The sequence below is a fragment of the Callospermophilus lateralis genome, unplaced genomic scaffold (assembly GCF_048772815.1).
Source record: "Callospermophilus lateralis isolate mCalLat2 unplaced genomic scaffold, mCalLat2.hap1 Scaffold_144, whole genome shotgun sequence".
Classification (NCBI taxonomy): Eukaryota; Metazoa; Chordata; class Mammalia; order Rodentia; family Sciuridae; genus Callospermophilus; species Callospermophilus lateralis.
The window spans coordinates 230,392-247,491 of NW_027512584.1; positions in this window are offsets into that span (position 1 = coordinate 230,392).

Here is a 17,100-nt window from a genome sequence, read left to right on the forward strand (position 1 = left end):
TGATGGTGTTTTTTTTCTTTCAGTTTATATTTATTGAATCATTATGAAAACTGAATTCTTAAAGTCTTGAAGAAATGGATTTATAAAAAAAATTAATGTGCAGTGATAATGATCTCAACCTGCAATGTATAACTTTTCTTCTCCTTTAGTTACTTTAACTCCTGGATTTTGAAAGTGTAGTTGAAAAGGTGACTCCATGAGGTTACAGCTGAAAATGAATAGCTAAACCCTATGTCTGCACTTACCAGGGCCAACATTTGCCAGTGACTTACCTTCTTTTATACAAAGTTGTCCTCCAGTTATATGGCAATGGAGAACCCATCATTTTGTCTGCATTTCAAAGCACTTGACTGTGATGTAAGTAATTTCAATCTTATGGATATGTTTCCCCTAGAATGAGTGTGTGTGTGTGTGTGTGTGTGTGTGTGTGTGTGTGTGTGTAACAGTCTTGGGTCAAGTTAAGGGTGAAGTGTAACCTGGTGTGCATCCTACCTGAAAAATAAGAAATGAAAGCACTTTTTAAAAACAGGATTAATGAGTTGTTTCTCAATATTTCAAAGTACTGGCTCACACATTTTGTTAAGCTTCTTTGGTAATACAGAGTTTAGCAGTTTTTCAACCTGATCTTCTTTTTAAATGTTGGTACTACTTAAAGTGATTCAGTTCTACTGGAGAGGTTGAGAATTTGGAGACTTTCTACCTTAAGAAAAAAGAATTCAGTCCTATGGAGCTTCCATATTAGCTGTTATAAAATCCACATATGAACTATTGATTCATATTCTGCCAAAATTTACCTTTTAATTTTGAAATAACCAGACTATTCTCTCCTCTGCTTCAGCTCCTACCTAGGAGCTCCTGTTATGCCAGATTGCTCATCTCCATGCTCCAGTACATCCTCAAAGTGTTCTTTCACACTTCTTACTTGAAGCTGCTGTGCTTCAGCTCACCAGACAGCATCATCTCAGCATCCTGTTATCTTAGCGCTGCCGAGTGTGTCTAACTCAGCAAAGCTACACTCCGTAGAACATCATTTCAGGGCCGTGAGACTGGACTGTGTAGCAGGAACCCACTGAGAATGAGCCTTTTTAGGCATCATTAGGCAGAGACAAGAATAAATAAAAGAAGGAAAATATGCACTGTGTTTTATCCCGGAGATTTTTATGGTAGGAATGAAAGTACGTAGAAAGTGATGAAGGAAGACAAGGAAAGATCTGAAGAAGGAAGAAGAAGAGAGAAGGGATGAGAGTAGGAGAGAGGAATGACAGAGCCAGGAAAGGAACTTACAGAGAGGAAGTCGAATTCATTCCTCATTTAAGACTTCTCCTTAAGAGACTTACCCTTCCACAAAGAAAGCAGAACCAAGCATGACAGAGCCTTGCCACCTTTCTGCAAAGGTTGTAACTTTCTGTGTTCTGCTAAATTCCTAATTATGTCCACCCCATCCAGTGTAACTATACTTTAGATCTTTGTGTACTAAAAAGTTACATAGATAAAGACAAAATTGATTAGAGGAAGTATTAAAACCCCTTCCTGAAATTAATAAATGATATTCAGTTTACTAAATAACACAACATGCACAAAAAGAAAGCAAGAGCAAATGATATACAGTGTGTGGGGCTTTCATTTAAAATCTTGCCTCCTAATAAGGCAGTAAAATCTCCTGTCAGGGCATCTGTAATATATTCTCTTTTCTTTAGTCTATTCCAGACTTTATTCTGGTTCCATTTTGTTAATTATCTGTGCTGTTCTTGATTTTGTCCAACATGCACTATTTCCAAGATTGTGACATTGAAATGGAAAAAAAAGGTAGAGAATTCTTATTCTGTCTGCAGTTGCAAAAAAATAAGGATTTCAAGATAATATTCTTCTTCCAATGTAAATTCATAGCCCTATTCATCTCTTTTCTGATTTCCTATTTTTATGTTAGAAGCTCCGCTTCATTCAATGCCTTGACTGTAAAGCATCATTGCAGGTGCTAGTTTCCTTTAACGACAGCTCTGTCTGCTCTACTCTGTGGCATGGTGGTTGAAGAAATTATATAAACTTCCTCATCTTTTTGTAGGAGAAAAATAATTTTCAACTTGAGTATTAGTGAAAAGACTCACCCCATCAAGCAGAGGACAACGAACAACGTGATGCAACTTTCCTTGCTCCTTATACATTTCTTTACATTTCTCCCCCCACCTCCAGCAAGCAGCTCAGTTGTACCAGTGATTTTTCTGTTTAGAAGTTTCATGACTGGAAATGTGAGCTATTATCATGGGAACAAAAGTTACTTCATTTACACCCAGGTATGATGATGGGTGTAATCCCATTGGTCTTTCAGGGGAAATTCAGTTACTTAGAAGTCATAAAATGTTCCATTAATTACCATTAATGAAAACTGACAATGACTTCTGGGGATTTTGAGAAATCTATGCAACAAATGCTTGAACAAAGAAAATATTATGTGTGGTTACTCTTCCAGATGACTCAAATTTAGTGCTTCTTATTTAAAAAAATGAAAATACAAATAGGCATGTTACCTTCCTGAAACAATATAAAAAAACACATTAATGCATGTGCATGATAAAAAATATTTATGCATTTTGGATGAAGCATGCTTTTTAACATTTTTACCTAATGCTCCAAAATTCTGGAGAGGTGAATACCATTGATAAGGAAACATTCTATTCCTGAAAGGGACATTGGAGATGTCAAAATTGAGTTGTTCTAACCCAAGGGTGAGAATTAGTACCAATTTAGTATCTAAAAAACACTGATTCTTGGGATTCCATATTTAGAGATTCTCCTGCAGTAAGTCTAGGGTTGAGTACAAGAGTTTATATATTGAAAACTTGCATTTGGTTAGGACGATGTTGAATAAAAGTGGTGAAAGAAGGCAATCTTTTCTTGTTTGTTTTTGGAGGAAATGCTTTTAGTTTTTTTCTGTTTAGTATTATGTTGGCCTTGGATTCAGCATATATCTCCAGTTTTGTTTCTAGTATCCCTAGTTATTCTAATGTTCTGAACAGGAAGAGGTGCTGTATTTTGTCAAATGATTTTTCAACATCTATCTTGTTTTTAAGTCTATTGATATAGTGAATTGTTTATTGATTTCCATATGTTCAAATAACCTTGTATCCTGGGATGAACCACACTTGATCATGATGCACCTTTTAAATATGCTTTTTTATGTGATTTGCTGGAATTTTGTTGAGAACTTTTGCATCTATGTAAATCAGGGATATTGGTCTGAAGTTTTTTTTTTCCCTTGATGTGTCTATATATGGTTTTGGTATCAGGATGATATTAGCCACATAGATTGAGTTTAGAGAGGTTTCCTCCTTCTCTATTTTATGGAATACTTTAAGGAGCAATTAGACAGAAGAAAAAAAATTAAAGGGACATAAACAGGCAAAGAAGTACTCAAACTATCACTATTTTCTTCTATATACAGATGATCCAAAATACTCCACCAGGAAACTTATAGAACTAATGAATGAATTCAGCAAAGTAGCAGGATATAAAATCACCCATAAATCAAACATGTTTCTATACATCAGTGATGAATCTACTGAAAGATAAATTAGGAAAACTACCCGATACACTATTAATAGCCTCAAAGAAAAAATAAAATACTTGGGAATCAATCTAACAAAAGACATGAAAAAACTCTACAATGAAAACTACAGAACACCAAAAGGAATAAATTGAAGAAGACCTTAGAGGATGGAAAGGCTTCCCTTGCTCTAGATAGGCAGAATTAATATTGTCAAAATGGCCATACTTCCAAAAGCATTTATACAGATTTAATGCAATTTCTGTTAAAATCTCAATGACATTTTTCATGGAATTAGAAAAAGCAATCAGGAAATTCATTTGGAAAAATAAGAGAATACCCAAAGTAATCCTTAGCAAGAAAAGTGAAGCATAAGGCATCACAATACCAGACCTTCATCTATACTACAGAGCTATAGTAACAAAACCAGCATAGCATCAGCACCAAAATAGACATGTAGATCAATGGTATAGAGTAGAAGACAGAGACAAACCCCCACATAAATACAGTTATCTCACACTAGAGAAAGTCACCAAAAACATTCACTGGAGAAAAGAGCCTATTCAGCAAATGTTGCTAGGAAAATTGGAAAGCCACCTGTAACAAAATGAAACTAAACCTCTATCTCTCATCCTTCATGAAACTCAACTGAAAATGGATGAAAGACTCAGGCACTAGAACAGAGATCCTGCATCAATAGAAGAAAAACGTAGTCACAAATATTCATGATGTCAGCCTAGGATCTGACTTCCTTAACAAGACCCCTCAAATGCAAGAAGTAAAATCGAGAATCTATAAATGGGATGAATTCAAACTAAAAAGCTGCTTAGCAAAGGAAATAATCAAGAATGTGAAGAGTGCATCTACAAATTGGGAGAAAATCTTTACCACATGCACCACAGGTAAAGCACTAATCTCCAGGATATATAAGAGCTCAAAAAAATTAGCACACACAAAAAAATCTCAAATAACCCAATTAATAAATGGGCTAAGGAACTGAACAGACACTTCACAGAAGAAGAAATACAATCAATCATTAAATATATGAAAAAATGTTCAACATCTTTAGCATTTAGAGAAATGCTAATCAATACTGATCTATGATTTCATCTCATTCCAATCAGAATCACAATTATGGAGGATTCAAGCAACAATAAATGTTGATGAGGACATGGGGAAAATGTACACTCATACATTGCTGGTGGGTTCACCATTATGAAAAGTGGTATGGAGATTCCTCAGAAAGCTTGGAATGGAACCACCATTTGACCAAGGTATTCCACTCCTCAGTTTATACCCAAAGGACTTTAAAATCAGCATTCTATAGTGACACAGCCACATCAATGTTTCAGCTCAACTCAAAATAGTAAACTATGAAACCAACCTAGATGCCCTTCAACAGGTGAAAGGATAAAGAAATTATGGTATCTATCTAACTATTTATGTATCTATTTATCCATCCATCCATTTATCTACCTACCTATATGGTTAATGTATTCCCATGACATTTCTATATGTATCTATATAAGTCTACATTATCATATATATATATGCTATATATATGGAATGTTACTCAGCTTTAAAGATGAATGAAATTATGGCATTTGCCGGTAAATGGATGACTCTGGAGAATATCATGCTAAGTGAAATAAGTCAATTCCAATGAACAAAGGCCAGACGTTTTCTCTGATATGCAGATGCTAATCCACAATAAGGGAGGGGGGACTAGAGAAGAATAGTGTTACTTTAGATTAGGTTTAAGGGAGTGAAGGGGAGTGAAGGGAGGGGAGGGCATATGGGGGTAGGAATGAAACAGACAATATTACCTTATGCACATATATGACTGCATGACTGATGTGATTCTACAACATGTACAATCAGAAAAATGAGAAGATATACTCCATTTATTATGGTATATCAAAGTGCATAAATACATTGTACTGTCATGTATAACTAATTAGAACAAATTTTAAAAAAAAAGGAAAAGTTGCATTTATCACTTTGAATCAAAGACCGCTTCAATCACTTGCCTAAGATTATAGTAATCATTGAAAGAACAGATTGTGGATCAGCTACAGGATTAGTGTATTCCCATGATATTTCTATTATGTTATCAAAATAAAAGTAATATGGATATGTTCATTACTCTAGTATTGTCTTACTCTGAGGATTAGACATTAAGTCAAAAGTAAAGACCATGTGCCAGATGAGACCATCTAGACTTAGGCAACTTTGAACGTGAAAAGCTGGAATTGGTATAATTCATGACCCCTGGTATATTGAGAAAGTCGGGGAAAGAATGATAGTTGAGGTAGAATAGTAGGAGTGGCAAAAGCCAGAGTAAGAGAAACAGAGAAAGATTTAAGAACAGTACTGAAGTAGCAACTCTAGTCACAGACCTACTGAGCACAATGGCCTGACGGTGAATAGTAATTAGGTCAACATCCAGGGAAAATAGACACAGAGGGGGAAGACAAATTAACCCAGGGAGGCCAAGTACCATAGGGGGCATCAAAATGCTTAGATGATTAATGTACTTATGTCAGGCATTTATCACCTAATACCATAAAATGGGCATGATTGCTTTATTAGGCCTTTACAATTGCCTGCTGCCCTAGCAGGACTCCTTTCCCAGCACTACCTGGCTTCTTTATAGGGACAGATGCAGCTTCTAACATCAAGTTGAAAGCTTGTTGCAGACAAAGGGAGGAACAGAAGAAATGTAGAAAGGGAAAAAGAAAGACAGTGGAATGCATCTGACACATCTTTCCTATGTACATATGTGAATACACCGCAGTGAATCTTACTATCATGTACATCCACAAGACTGGGGTTGTAATTAGAATAATATATATTCCACGCTGGTAATTATATCAAAACAGATTCTATTTTTATATATGACTAAAAAGAACAACAACAAAATTGTTGCAGGACCAGTATATTAAGTTTTCATACACCAATCACCATCGTATTTGGTCTCTCTTACATCTTACAATAAGTGAAAATTTGGAACATATGAACAAAGTAATATAAACAATAATGAAAGAAACAAAAATATAAGATTTTATAATAGATGATTCTAAAATTGGTGCCTGAATCACAACACATGGTAGCTTCAAGGAGAATGGGTAATTTGACAAATAGCCAAAAATAAAAGACCAAGGAAACAAACAGTTAAGGAATGTAGGGAGAAGGGGAAAGAGAGAGGAGAGAGGAGAGAGGAGAGAGGAGAGAGGAGAGAGGAGAGAGGAGAGAGGAGAGAGGAGAGAGGAGAGAGGAGAGAGGAGAGAGAGAGAGAGAGAGAGAGAGAGAGAGAGAGAGAGAGAGAAGAAAAAGGGATGGAGGGAGAGGAAAAAATATCAGAGAGTAGCATCAAGCCAAATTGCATCACGACATCAGGTGTAGTAACCTGTCACACCAAACAGTTATTTTTACTGAACTAAAAAAATCTCCTCTCTAATAAGAATAAATTTATGTGCAGGGGCCTCTGATTTCTTTTTTTTTTCTAATCATTATTGGGTACAGACTCAAAAGGACAGTTAAAGCAGTTACACAAATTTAGTTTGATATATAATTAAACACGTATCTACTATATACCAGTCCCTTTTTTAGACATTAGAGAATGCAGATAAATAAAATGCTATCCTTTCTTTGAGGAGCTCATAATGTGGAAGAAGGGACAGAATAGTAAACAATTAATTGTGACATAATGTGAAAACTGGCACAGAAGAAGCCTGATCATTGTGCTGTGGAAATAATTAAATGTTGTCTAGGGAAAGGAAGGGAGAAGGCAGAGTTCATAAGGTGTAAGTGATATTGGAGACCATGGAGGATGAAGGAGTTTATCCAAATCATCACAAGGAAGAGCTAAGGGGAGCACAGACCCAGGCACAGAGACCAATGCATGGACAAGCACACAGTGTGTGGTCCCTTGGTAAGGTGAAGAGGGGTTCTAAGGCAGCCTGTAACGAGAGGTCAGTGGTTCTCAATCTTGAGTGTGAGTGCAGGTTACATGGAAGAGAAAGATGAGTGCTGCATCCTGTCTCTCCAGTAAAGAGCAATGGGATCTTTGTCAGATTCTCTCTACATTTGTGCCTCCATTTCTTCATTTTTTCATCTGTACATTGGGAATGGCAAAAACAATTCTAATCTTCTTGTATGGTTTTAAGAATAAAATGAAATAATCCATGTAAAGAACAAAACAGTGCCTATGCACCTAGAAGTACACTGTATGTCAAATACTGTCAATATTATTTAGTAATAAAAAACATTGTATTAGTCAACTTTGAGTCTCAACAATAAAACACCAGACACAGGCTGCTGATCAATTAAAAAGAGGCTTATTTTGAATCACGTTTCAGAAGTTTCAAATCTAAGATTGGGCAACCCCTTTGGTTTGGGCCTTGGTAGGCACAAAACATTATGGTAAGAATGAATATTGAAGCAAATGCTCACATCTAGATTCAGGAAGCCATGAGAGATAGGGACATGCAAAGTTCCAAATTCACTTTGAATGCCCTCTCCCAATGACCAAAGGATCTCCCAGTAGACCCCCACCTCTTAAATTTTCAGTACTTTCCTATAACAAGTCTTCAGGTTGCGAACTTCTGGAGATCCTGTTCATATTCAAACCATGCCAAACTTGAAGGAAAAAATAAAGTAATAAGTAACATCATTGATTCTGGATTCAGACCAAGGAAGAAGTATGACTTAATATCCATATAAAATTATTGAGAGTGTTACTCAAGTTTGCTGTGTTGAAGACGATAACGGTAAAAGATGACAACTTAGTTTTGAGGATGAGAAGGTACAGAACACTTGGCCTCTGTCAGGTAGAAAGTCCTCAGTGAAGTTAGCCATTCCTTCAGAGTCATCAAAGAGGAGGTGAGAGTTACAGGCATTTGTATGGGTTAGGGAGGAAATTCGATATATTTACCTCAGGTAAAAAAAAGAAAAAAAATCACAAGAAAATAACAATGAGATTAAAATATAAGTACTTTATTTTGACTTTGGAAAGTGAATAGCTAATATTTTAGTGATGGAAGTGGTAATGTGTATGTGTATGTGTGTGTTTGTGTGTGTATTTCCATTGGAAAATGCAGCTTTTCCATATTTTTAAAATACTGGCATTTTCATTGACAAGTGCACTGGCTTCAAGTCCCTCCAATTCTTCTGAGTGTAATTTCTGCAATCATGCAGAGACAAAAAAAAATTTCTCTCAGGGCAGTCAGAAGCAAGACTCCCAACTCTGAGCATTAAAAATGTATTTAGCCTTTGAATCTGCTTGGTTTTGCAACTGATTTCAAATGGCAGAGACCATGGCGTGCTAGGGGTAGGAGAGGCGACAATGTGAGGACTTGCCAGAGGACTACCTAGAGAAACAAAACAAAACAAAAGAAAAACCACAATGGGTAGTCTAAGTCCCTTAAAAAGCACTTTGAAAAATGACACATTTTAACTCTTGCAAATCATTCCTCGTTGTGATTATTCTATGATTTTTCAGATATGAAGAATGAGTTTCAGATATGTTAGCTGGTTTGCTCAAAAATTCATAGTAAGGAAACAGTAGAATCTGCTTGGCTTCCACATCCTCCTGTGCACATTCTAGCATATCTTATTGTGTGCAAAGTAAGGAACTGTTATTTTGGGCAGTGGAGGCAGAGGTGTGACTCATCATGCAAAGACTTAGCAATAGGTTCCCTGGTCAGAGGTCAGTAAATTAAAATGTGTCCCTCCACCTTCAATACTCACTGAAATGCTTTACTCTGATTCTGTTTGAGAGAGGTCTTTATAGAAGTACTTTCAGCTGATGTATATAGTTCCTTTGGAAAATTTGTTAGTAAATTGATTACTTTTTGAAATTGAGGTGACAAAAGCAGGCTACAGGCTCATAAAGTGAAGTTGAACAGCATTGCATTCTTCTTCTGCCTCCTAATCATGCAGGGCCCTAAGGGGAGTGCATTCAGACTACCAGACACTCAGCAGCATCCTGCTTTGCCATTCTTGAATTGTTTCTGTCACCACTAAGGGCAATTCCTAAATTCACTTTGACTGTCTCAATCTCATGGTTAGTTCCATTCCAATGCCTCATACTCAAAAAGAAATGAGCTAGAGAATAGATTCTGCAGACGTTTGAGGTGAATGCATATGTACGGGGACATGGATAGTTGATGCAGGGATAAAGAACCTTTCAGGAGGAACTGCGTGTTTGATCTATTTTGCCAGATCTACATTTACACTATTCTTCTTCCTCTCATTTCCAGGACCCAAAGTTCAGAGTGAGAGAAGTCAGAAAGTTGCTGTGGTAGGGAGAAATAGAAGTAATAAAGAGAGAGGAAATTAATTCTAAATTTTATATTTTCAACCCTAAGTTCTGACCTTCAGGCAATCATGTGTTAGGCCTAAGCTCTTCAATATAATGCAAGCTTTACTTTGATACTCAAATATGTTGGTTTATACTGTGATGCCATCAATGGTTTGTTGTTTCCTATCTTTAAAATTAACAAATATTGATGAGAGTATAGCAAAAAAAACAATAAAATGTTATGTTGATGGGAATATAAATTAGCATTTTTTGCAAGATAATCCACTTTAAATAATATAAAATATTGACATTAAAATCAAATTATTCTCATTCTAGAAATATACCTTTAAAAAAGAATCAGAATACAATTAAATTATTAATTTAATTTGTTGAAGAATCATATTTTAACTTCTAACAATATCAATATATAATACCAATAAGTAAGAAAAGATAAAAAAATAATGCGATGATAAAAGCTATACTTTACTATTTTTAGAGGCATGAAAATTTAAGGCACTCTACATTTTTTGTGTACTATTTTGATTTTAATAAAATAATTAATTTCTACAGTAAAAATAATAAAAATATTGAATTTCAAATATTGAATGTTTTGTTTGATGACATCTGTATTTTTTATATATTTCATCATGAGCACATAATGAGTTTATAACTCAAATATAAAACTATTTGCAACAGTAAAAAATAACTATATATAATATATGCATAAAAATGCATATATATTTACTTATGTTAGTGTCAATTTTGCAATAACCCTAGCCAACTGTTGTAATTATTGTTGCTTTCTAATTTCAGTACTTTAGTATCTATTTAATGTAGCTACATCTAGATCTCTGGGTCAAACTGCATGTTCTTTTCTGTCTCCAACCTTATTTTGTGCTTTTTTAAATTAAGGAATTGACCCCTTGTATTTGTATTTCTTGTATAGCAACTGAAATTTTTATTCTGATATATTTATGTTCTTAAATAACTCCATAACAACTGAGATTAGGAACAGACTTGCCCATGAAAGGTGGAGATACTTAAAATCCACAATATCAGTCATTCATAAAAAGGTAAGTTTTGTTTCTGTTTTAGTAAGTTATTGCTGTTGTAATGAAGAAACTGATTTATTCTTTTACATACTGATACATGGACATTAGTTGTCATAAACAATAATAAAGGATTGATCAATCTCAAAGCAGCTCTTTATGGCTTAAGAAATTAATGAACTTTAAATCAAGATCCACCTTGTAAAGATAAAAATAACGTGCCTTTAAATGAGTGAATTGTATTGTATGTGAATTATATCACAATAATCCCACATGAAAACAAGATTTGTACCTTTTTAGTCAAGGCAAATAAATATTACCTGCCATTGAAAATGAAAAAGGTTAAATAGAAAACATAAAAACATGATGCCAAAAGTTAGATTATAATATAGAACTTAGTAAATAAGATAATTAAAGCCACTGTTTCTCAGATTAAATTAGAATCATATTACTGTGTGCACTATAAAAAATATACTCAAAACAAAGACAAATGTTGAAAACTCAAAATGACGTACCAGGCCAATACTGGGGGGAGGGTATGTGTTAGAAATTTTACATTCTGTCAAAATAAAATTGAGAACCCAAAATTTCATAAGGAGCAAAGACTGATGTAATATACTGGTAAAAAAGAAATACAACACTGTAAATATAATCACAGAATACAGCTTCAAAATATATTGAACAACAGATAGCACTACTAAAAAATTTATAGATCAACATTTTTAGTGGAAAACCTCAATATATCTTTCTCAGATGTTGGTAGAACAAGAAGAATGAAAGTAAGAAACATAGAGATTTCTTGTTTCAACTCCTACCTGAAAGGAGTGTGAGAGCTTTGACTCCCATATTTAAAAGAAAAAGCTGAACAAATAAAAAAAAATCAATGATTTCTTGGATTCATCAAGGAATGGTGCTTGGAGGACCAGTTCCACCACAAAATCTAGAGACAGGTAGGTGAGTCCAGAATCACAGCTGAGATCAGTTTACCTAGAGCAGAAGCCAGGGGAGCCCTAAACTTGAAGGTAAACATAAATTGCAACTTCAGAAAAACAAAACAAAAAAACCCAGTAACATTGATGAATCACTGGAGGCTAAGTGTAGATCAGTGTGGAAAATAAGAAACTCCCCGGAGCTTCAAACTTGGAGGAATCTGAACGTTTTCAGAAGTTTTACATCTAGAATCTCTAACATATTCTCACATTGAAATGTCAAGAGAGATCCCCTCTGGCCCTAGCATAGAGAGCAAAATTCATTTCAAAGTAATGTTCTTTAGGGAAAAGACTTTAGCAGACTCATCCCACGTGAATTTTCCTAACACAAAAGGTCCCTCTAGCCTATTTTACCTAAGAAGAGGGAAGCTATACTACTAAAAACCATTGTGAAAATCAGAACTCCAATACAGGTTCACTAGAAGACAGATTTGATCATAAGATTAGAGGCTGCCCTTTTCCCCAAATTCACCTCCACACTGAAGGGCTCCAGTACTCCAGTGGCACACTGGCGCTGAAAGAGCTGCAAGATGCAGGCTGTCCCTGGAACACACTCTTGAGAAAACACCCAAGTCAAGAGAGGAAGCACAAACATGAACACTGGAGGTATTTGAATCCTCTGGTGCCTCTAGCAACAGCAAATATTAAGTCCTATACAAGTCATAGCCAGATTGAGAGATGCACAGGAAAGGGTTATTTATCTGAGTTCCTATTAGCTGATACAGTATGATTGACTTTCAATATAGAATTACAAGGGTTGGCAAAATTTAAGGGAAAAGATCTTAACAGATACAGCAAACATTAGAGCCAGACTCAGAATTATCATTCAGGAAACTATGGTTAATATGTTAGGGGATCTGTATTAGTTTAGTCAGATTTTTTTTCCCAGACAAACAAAACCAATAGGGCATGGTGTATGTGAGTGTTCATTCATCAGTATGTGTCATTTAACCAGTTGCAAGATACGATTCTGCTTCTGCATTTGATTTTTAGCAATTGTTTTCCTTTGGCTATAGGTGATCAGTTCTCCTGAAGAGTATACATAGAAAAATTTTCCAATGTACTTGGGGGGGGTGTGCGGGTTTTGAATGCCTGAGTTCAGTCTCTCTTTTTTTTAAACAGGTTTTCCAACTATATTAGGAACACGTAGCCAATATTATTATATTCATTGGTTTTCCAAAAATGTTCGAAAGCTAAAGACTGATCTTAATCAGAGGACGAATTTTATCTTTCCCTGACTTCTTCTGTACTAAGCCCTCTGTGAATTGAATAACACCCATCCACATTGGAAGGGAGTCTGGTTTACTCAGTTCACAGATTGAAATGCTCTTTTCCAGAATCACCCTCACAGGCATGGCCTTGCGCTATCAAGTTGACACATATAATATCACAAAACACACACACACACACACACACACACACACACACACACACATCCTCCAATTATAAAGGAGTTCAATTGTAAAATTAGAGGAAATGTATCCAAACAATTAGAATTAAGCAACATACTTCTAGATGACACTTGGACCAATACTTCATAAAATAATTTTTAAATTTATAAATAAATGATAATGAAAATATATGTTATTCCAATTTGTGCAATGCAACAAAAGCTGATGTGTAGAGGAATATAGAGAATTAAAAAAATTAAAGTCCATAATCTAAACTTACATCTTAGGAATTAGAGAAAAAAGAACTATTTAAATCTCAAGAGAGTAGAAGAAAAGAATAGAAATCACAGCAGAAATTGATAAAATTGCAAAAAGGAAAACTATAAAAAAAAATCAATAAAAAACAAAAGGTAGAACTGTGTCTCAGAGTTGTGACCCTTGTTTCTCTGAAGAAACAATATCACTGAAAAAGTCAACAAACAAGAAAAAAGAGTAAAGATATGAATTACCAATAGTGTAAATGAAGGAAGGCTAAACACAACTGAGTGTTTATCATTAAACATTAAAAGATAATAAAGAATATCATTAACAATGTTAAGTTCCCAAATATGATAATTTAGATGAAATAGACAAATTTCTTGTAAGATGAAAATAGATAAAATTTACATAGGGAGAAATAGAATACAATTAAACCAACATCTCTGACAGAAATTTAATCAATAATTAATACTCTTCCCAATATAAATGACCTAAGATTGTTCACTGATCAATTCTACATAACATTCAAGGGAGATATGATACCAGTTATCCTTTCTAGGAAAGAGCAGCAAAGGCCACCCTTTCTAAATCATTCTGCAAGGTCAGCATTACACTGAGACAAGCCTGATAAAGATATTACAAGAAAGGAAAACCACAAAATATAACCATTCATGACCATTGATGCAAAACTCCTTGACAAAATATTAGTAAATTAAGTGCAGCCATGTACAGAAAGAATTATACATCACAGGAAAATGGGCTTTATTCCAGGTATGCAAGGCTAGTTCAACACTAGGAAATCAATATAATCCATTGCATCAACTGACCAAAGAAAAATACATTATGATCAAATCAAAAGATGCAAAATGTATGAGGCACTGGGTTCCATCCTCATCACCACAAAAGTAAATAAAGAAAAGAAAGAAAAATAGCAAAAAATAGAACTGACAGTATCCACTGCTCATCTCTGATAAAAAATTTTTATCAAACTATGATGAGGGGAGAAATTTGTTCAAAGTGATAAAGAACAGCTACAAAAACCTACAGCTAACATTAAACTTAATGATGAGAAACTGAATGTTTTTCCTCTAAAGCTGGGAACAAAGATGTTCTCTCTCACCACATTGTAATGGAGTTGTAAATAGTGGACAAATAAAAAAATAGAAAATAAAATGTATACCTACTGGAAATAAGGAAATAAAATTGCCTGTATTACAAATGTCATAATTGTCTATGTAGAAAATCCCAAAGAATCAACCAAAATATAGCTTGAAAGTAAGTACATGGCAAATCACAAATTGAGATAAATATAGAAAATTTAATTGCTTTTTTGCCGCAGTCTCTGGCTGGGCACAAATCATGAGTCTCCACACAGCTTGTAGATTCAAACAGCAATTCTTTATCCCCGAACTCACACCAGCCATCTACAAACACGTTCTGGGGGAATCCACGTTCTTTTCCCAAATCCACACTCTGCCCTAATCCACTCTCTCCCAAATCTCTCCTATTATGCTAAACTGCCCTATTCTAAAGGGGGAACACCCTAAACACGGATCCTGCCCTGGTCCTTGAGCAAGGTCACCTTTCAGAAGTCCTTCCACTAGACAGCATGGGAGTAAGCTGGCAAGGAATTTGTCATACCTACTTGGCTGATGGCTCCCAGCACTTTTTCATATATTTGCATTGAAAATTATGATTTTCAATGTTAAAAAGATCATTAACAAATTAAGCCAGGCAGAAATCCAACTACACATGCACACACACACACACACACAAACACACACACACATACGCACACGCACATACACATACATACACACACATACACATACATACACACACAGAAACACAAACATTTTTTTGTAAAATGTTATAAAACTTTAGTGAAAGAAATTTTAAAAAAATCTAAATAAATGGAATGGTAATGTTTGCATGCATTCAAAAATAGATATTTCTTATATATTATACTATCAAACTCATCCATATAGATTAAACACAACCCTAATAACAATGTCATCTGTTTTTTAGATATTAACAAATCGATTCTAAAACTGATGTAGAAAGACAAAAGATCTAGAGTAGCCAATATAACACTGAAAATTGAAAAGAAAAATTTGATAGGACAGACACTATAGAATTTCTAAGTTTACTATAAAACTATATTAATCAAAAGAAGACTATATTGGCAAAGAATATATATATTCTTGAAGTTATATTTATATATCCATGGGGTGCAGTCTTCTACCAATATATATATTCTTCACCAATATATATGACGGAACAGAGGTCCATGCAAATATTATACACTGTTCTTTGACATAGGGACAAAGGAATTCAATGTAAAATGGATAGCCTTTTCTATAAATGGTGCTAGAACAAATGAAATGTATATATATACATGAATGCACACACAAATCTCACATCTATAAATAAAGCTAAAAATGAATCATAGACCTAAATGTGTAATGCAACAGCATACAAATTCTAAAAGAAAACAGGAGAAAACTTTTTTTGACCTTGAATTTAGTGATGAGTTATTAAGTATAAGATCATATATATGATCCATGAAAGCAAAATGTGGCAAGTTGGACTTATTAATAAATAAAAACTATGTGCTTTGTGAAAGATACTATTGAGTAAATGAAAAGTCAAAGCACAGACAGGTAAAAATATTTGTAGAACATATTGGATAAAAGATTTGTATCAAGAATGTGCAAACAAACTGGAGGGTTTCAAGATGGCATACTGCAGGAAGTCACTTTCCTGGCTGTTATGAGGCATAAAACCAAGAAATCAGAGAGGCAGCTTCTCAGCAAGGTGGGTGAACAAAAAAAAAGAGGGATCTTACACCCATAAATCAATTGCATTCAAAACAAACATGAAGACCAATGGTACAGAAGAGAAGAAACAAAGACAAATCCACATAAATACAATTATCTCATTCTTTAGACAAAGGTTCTAATCTACATCAGGATGGCCTAGGAACTGAATTCCTCAACAACACTCCTAAAGTACAAAAAGTAAAATCAGAGATCAATAAATATGATGTAATCAAACTAAAAGGCTTCTTAGCAGCAAATGAAACAATGAAGAATGTGAAGACAGACTACAGAATGGAAGAAAATCTTTGCCATCCTCTCCTCAGGTAGAGCACTAATCTCCAAGATACATAAAGAACTCAAAAAAGAAAGAAAGAAAGAAAGAAATAACAACAACAAAACAAACAAACAAGAAACAAACAATAAATGGGCAAGGGAACTGGATTAACACTTCACAGAAGAAATATGTTTAGTCAACAAATATATGAAAAAGTTTGTGCAACCACTCTGGAAGGCAGTATGCAGATTCCTCAGAAAAATTGGAATGAAACTACCATTCAACCCAGTTATTCCACTTCTTGGTCCAAAGGACTTAAAAGCAGCATACTGTAGTGACACAGAAACATCAATGTTTATTGCAACTCAATTCACAATAACTAAGCTATGGAACCTACATAGGTACCCTTCAACAGATGAATGGATAAAGAAAATGTGGTACATATGCACAATGAACTATTACTCAGCCATTA